The 6,039-nt window shown below is 42.9% G+C and overlaps 1 pseudogene; it reads left to right on the top strand.

Annotated features, from left to right (window-relative positions):
- The first annotated feature begins 4,053 nt into the window (after positions 1-4,053).
- Positions 4,054-5,621, top strand: LOC142453501 (leucine-rich repeat-containing protein 42 pseudogene; annotated as a pseudogene).
- Positions 5,622-6,039: the final 418 nt, after the last annotated feature.

Raw genomic sequence — 6,039 nt, 5'->3', positions numbered from 1 at the left:
CCCACACATTTTCCTGACTAGGAATGTAATCCTATCTTTCAATCTTCATGCTGCTCTTCAAAATGAGTTCATGAAGTGGTGGAATCTATAACTGAATAGGAAAAAATGAGGCCATTATTCCTTGATCGATCCTGATGCCCTTCCCTATTATCTTCTGCTTTGAAAGCACAGGCTCTAAATTATACAGTCAATAAATCTCATAGGGCTCATTATATTTACAGATTCTGGACATCAATCTCTGATTTTAGTACTTTTGTTGATTAGCTGACTATCTAGGTATCTCCAAACAAATGAAAACAGCATTATCTAGGTGAGATCCTTTGCTACTGAACGCTGTAACTATTTTTCTTATTATTTATGTTCTCTTGTAAAGTAATTAAAAATGGCTTTAGCACTAAGGATATTGAATCTGACCATGCTGTCCCGGCAGTAAACTCGTTAGAGAGCCTAGAACAATAATTAACCATTAACCAATAGGTATCTGTTGATTTTTTTTAATAAAGACATGCTTTATACTAGAGACGATGATGAATGTAATTGACATACATTCATTGAGAACCAGGAAAAAAAATTTTAACAAGGAAAACAAAATGTCCGTTTTTAGCCTCATAAATTAGAGATGTGTGATATACAATACATCACCTTCTCTATTTCTTCATTTTGTTCCTGTCTTATTTCTGGAATTACAATAAATATAAAACAAAGGAACCAAATGTACAGCAGGAAAAAAATACTGTTCACTGTGTTCCTGTTCACATGAGAAAGAGGAAACCATAAAACCTGAAAGAATATGCACAGCCTCATTTCAGCCATAGCCAGATTTGAATGAATTAAAGAATAATTTGGCTACATGCAAATACTTGCTACTCATTTGAGACACCCGACTTCTCTGGACAACGCCAATATATGCATGACACAGCTGCGCATATTTGATGCCAAATCAGTGGGCTCAAAAGTATTTTTCAAAAGGCCAAATCTTGATGCCTGATAAATAAGGATGGATTTGTTTTTCAGTAAATCTATTTGAGTATACCTTTTGGGCTTATTACTTTCCAACTTTTTGTTGTTGTTGTTAAAAAACAAAAAGAAAAGAACCACCAAAGAGGCAAATCTCTCTGGGACACACTGGGCAAACAGAAGCAGAAACGGAAGATCTGTAACAGAAGCAGTGTTTCGGAGAAGGAGTAGCAAGCCTGTCGTTAAGGTGCCACGAGTGCTTCCAAGTCTCCTAAACAGCTCCTGGCGTAGAGCCTGCCGTCCCCTGGCTTCTCACGGCAGAGGCTGTTTGGTCCTGGAGGTGTGAAGACAAGATTGTATACAACTCGATTATGCAAAACATAGACACCTGAAGCTAAAGAAAGGGAGAACCAATATGTGTGTAAACAGGACTGGAAACACAGCAAGGGTGCTTAGGGGGGGGGGGGAATCATGAGTCCCATAAGAGTGTTGACAATGTGGCTTCTTGGCTCTTGTGTCCAGATAATCGCTCTCAGCTAATTATGGTATACACTAAAGCTCTAACATCTTACCCACAGACTCATAAGAGAGGAAATACTAGTAAGAAGCTTATAAGGCTGAATTTCCCAAGGAACTTCAAAGGGAATTTTAAATAAGATATGAGAACATTAAGGGAAATCGGTGCTGGGTATGAGCAGGAAATGTTTAGCTCTACCAAGGTATCTTCTTTTGTGCACTTGTTTCAGCAGAAGATTCATCAAAGCTTAATTGACACTTACTACAGTTACATGAGAGGCCATTAGTATAACAGAAAATGTGGACATTGAGGAATGTCTCACTGTTCCTTAGTCATTGAGAACTTGTTCTTAGTAAAAGGAATTTAAAGCCCATTCATTCTCCTGTTTAATGATATCATTCAATAATTTGAGCATTCTGTAAGATCATCTTTCTTTGGAATGGGGGCAAATATGGATCTCTTCCAGTCAGTTGCCCAAGTAACTGGCTTCCAGATTTCCTGGCCTAGATGAGGAAGTGCTTCCAGGGCTTCCTCAGCTTGCTGAAATATTGTGATTGGTTTGCCATCAATTCCTGTTTCTGTCCAATGCTGTCATTGAGCTTGAACTTTTTCCTTCTTTGCCGTTGGCACTTGCTCAGATGCGGCTTTCCGACGTGGTGGAATGCTGACTAGTTCTTCCTGGCGCAGTGACTCTGCGAGCTCTTTCCACCTTCTTTGGATGCTTTCTGCATCACTCAATGTTGTGCCCAGAGAAGCCCCAAGATTTCAGCTCAGTGCTTGAATTTTTTATGGAGTCCTTTCAGTTTAAAGTACGTTGAGTGCATCCTTTTATTTTGGTTCTTTAACACTAGGTCTTTGCACAATTCACAGAATCATATTTTATTTTGTCTTCGCTAAATGCTCTTTGAAATTTTCTATTCAGCTCATTGACATCATTCATTCCTTCCATTTGTCTTAGTTACAGAGCTGATTCCAGGAACCCAAGTGGAAGGTGAATTATGAGAGTGACGAGTGCAACGAATGTATAAGGGTGCTTTGCTCAATTGATGTATGTACAGATTGTGATAAGAACCTTATAAGCCCCAATAAAAAGATTTTTTTTAAAAAAAGAGCAAGTTTCAGAGTCTGTTCTGACACCCACTTTAACCTTTTCTTTCTTTCTGTCTTTTAAAAGACCCTTGGCTTCCTTCGTTTCTGATGTTGTTGATGTCATCACGCCGCTCATCAAGTCAGTAGTGTTCAGTACAGCAAATTTGTTCTTGAGATGTTCTTGAAATTCAAGTGGGATGGGAATCAGGTTGTATTTTGGCTCTTGTGGGCTTGTTGTCATTTTCTTCCGCTTCAACCTTAGCATACATATGAGCAGTTAATGGTTTGTCCCACAGTCGCTCCTGGCCTAGTTTCAACTGCTGATATTGAGCTTCTCCTTGTGTGTCTCCCCACCAATTTCTGTGTGTTCCGTTTGGAGAAGTCCACACAACCTTTGGTGTGGTTGGGGACAAAAAATAATGTTTGCAATGAAGAAGTCATTGGTCTTGCAGCATTTTATCATGGCATCTTCAGTTGCCTATTACTAAGTCAGATTTTCAACTACTATTGATTCTTCCTCTATTTCCAACTTTTGCATTCTAATCATCGATAATTATAAATGCATCTTGATTGCATGTTTGATCAATTTCAGATTGAAGACTTTGGTAGAATTCTTCAATTTTTGCATCACGAGCTTTAGTGGTTGGTGTATATATGTGGGTAATATAGTTGTACTAACTAGATTATCACAGACAGCATTTTGCTTCAAGTTAGATCTTGAAATGTCCTTTTTGATAATGAATGTGATGTGGTTCCTCTTGAATAATCATTCCCGGCATAGTAAATCATATGACTTTTCTGAGTCAAAATGGCTAATTCCAGTCTATTTCAGCTGGCTAACACCTAGAATGTCAATCATTGTGTATTCCATTCATTTTTTACAACTTCCTATTTTCCTAGATTCATACATTCCAAGTTCCAATTATTAATTGATGTTTGCAGCTGATCTTCTCATTTTGAGTCACATCCATCAGCAAATGAAGGCCCCAAAGGCCTTACGCCAACTGCATTGTCATGGTCAACTGTCTTACAGAAGGCAGCTCTTCCTCGGTCCCATTGTGAATGCCTGCCCACCTGAGGGGCTCATCTTCGGTCATGATCTCTAAAAAAGTTCTGCTTCTGTTCATTAGGTTTCAGTATCTGACAATTTTTTTAATGACGTCCATGAGGTTTTTGTGGCTAATTCCACAGACTTGGACAGCCTATTCCTCCTCTGTAATCTGCTCTTGGTCTGGAAGCACTTCTAAAACCTTGTCACTTGGAGTGATCCTCCTGGTATCTGAAATACCAGCACCACAGCTTCCAGCACCACAGAAACAGACAAGCCACCAGAGCACAACACACTGACAGACAAGTGGGGAACCGGTGAATAAGTATGGTGAACGAATGCATACCTGTCCTGAGTTTAAACCATGCAGAAGAATGGACAAATCGGTATTGGAAGAAGTACAACCCCCCGCCAGGCCCGCGGTCCCACGGCGCCAGGTTGCCCCCAGCCCCCTCCCGCCTTCCACCCTCTCCCGTCCCACCCTCTTGAGCTTTGTGCCCCGAGCTCCGAGCCGCCGCTGGCTCCTCAGCCGCGCCTTGGGAGGAGCGAGCCGCTACAGGGGAGCTGCCACTCGGTGCTCCGGGCAGGGGCACAGTCATAACCAAGGCAATGTCTTACTACCTCAATTCTGAAAACCACCTGGATCCAGGGCCTATCTACGTGCGTGAAAATGGGCAGCTGCACATGGTCAATCTGGCCCTGGACGGTGTCAGGAGTGGCCTGCAGAAGCCAAGGCCCAGACCTTTCAGACTGTTTCCCAAAGGCTTTTCTGTGGAGCTCTGCATGAACAGGGAAGATGATACGGCACAGAAAGAGAAGACTGATCATTTCATCTTCACATACACCCTAGAGGGGAATCTTCGGTACTCCGCCAAATCCCTCTTCAGCCTCGTCCTGGGCTTCATCTCTGACAATGTTGATCACATCGATTCCCTCATTGGCTTCCCTGAGCAGATTGCTGAAAAGCTATTTTCTGCTGCCGAAGCCAGGCAGAAATTCACAGAGCCAGGTGCGGGGCTGAGGGCTTTACAGAAATTCACCGAGGCCTACGGAAGTCTGGTGCTCTGCTCTCTGTGTTTGCGAAACAGGTACCTGGTGATTTCAGAAAAACTTGAGGAAATAAAGTCTTTCCGGGAGCTGACCTGCCTGGACCTTTCCTGTTGCAAGCTTGGAGATGAACATGAGCTTCTGGAGCATCTCACCAATGAGGCCCTGTCCAGTGTAACTCAGCTTCACCTGAAGGACAATTGTCTGTCCGACGCCGGGGTGCGGAAGATGACGGCACCAGTTCGAGTGATGAAAAGAGGCCTTGAAAATCTGACACTGTTAGACTTATCTTGCAACCCTGAGATCACAGATGCAGGCATCAGATACCTCTTTTCTTTCAGAAAACTGAACTGCTTAGATATCTCGGGGACAGGGCTCAAGGACGTCAAGACCATCAAACACAAGCTCCAGACCCATATAGGCCTCGTTCACTCCAAAGTGCCTTTGAAGGAGTTTGACCATAGCAACTGCAAGACAGAGGGCTGGGCTGATCAGACAGCAGACGCACTCGGACAGAAACGCCAGTGCAGTGCCCCCTGGCAGACACCCACACGAACTCTTCTGAGAAACTCCAGTTCTACAGAGAGAACGCCCCAGACTGCCAGGGGCCATTGTTGAAACGGGAGACCGCCTTGTGCCCGGAGTCAAAGACGAGCAAGAAGAGAGCCTTTGAGGATCCAGAGCAGGAACAGAGTCACTCCTCACAGCCTGCAAAGCAGAAGTGCGTGTGTCTGGCTGTGGAAGAGTGGGACTTGCTGAATTCCTATTGAGTGGCAGATACAAGTTGACACCCCTCACCCCCACCCCCGTGCCCACCCCAGCTCTAATGTATGAGGAAAGGGGACTGCTGATGTGTACTTTGGGGTTCAGTTGACCTATGACATTAGCATAGCAAGCAGATATTTCTACTTTTGTGATGGGGAGGGCACTGCTATGGAAGTAAGTCATAATTTCTAATGTATATTTTCAATACATAGTAATTTTTTCAAATAAACATTTTTGCTGTCAAAAAAAAAAAAAAGAAGTACAACCAGACTGCTCTTTAGAAACCAAAAGGGTGAAACTTCTTCTCATGGACTTTGGTCATGTCAACAGGATGGATCAGTCCCAGAAGAAGGACATCCTGCTTGGTAAAGTAGAGGGTCCGCAAAAAAATAAGAAGTTTCTCATAAAATGAATTGACATAGTGACTGTGCAATGGATTCAAATACAGCAGCAACGGTAAGGACAGTGCAGGACCAGGCAATGCTTCACTCTATTGTACCTAAAGTCAGGATGAGTCCGAACTGACTGAACAGTGAGGAAAGCAACAACCCCAAAGATATATATACTTAGCAAATATGAGCCCTACTAGTGAAAGATTATTCTTTACGTCAGAGAA

The sequence above is a fragment of the Tenrec ecaudatus genome, chromosome 7, assembly GCF_050624435.1.
Source record: "Tenrec ecaudatus isolate mTenEca1 chromosome 7, mTenEca1.hap1, whole genome shotgun sequence".
NCBI classification, from domain to species: domain Eukaryota; kingdom Metazoa; phylum Chordata; class Mammalia; order Afrosoricida; family Tenrecidae; genus Tenrec; species Tenrec ecaudatus.
The sequence above is the reverse complement of the archived record's forward strand: the minus strand, read 5'-3'. Positions and strand labels throughout refer to the sequence as shown.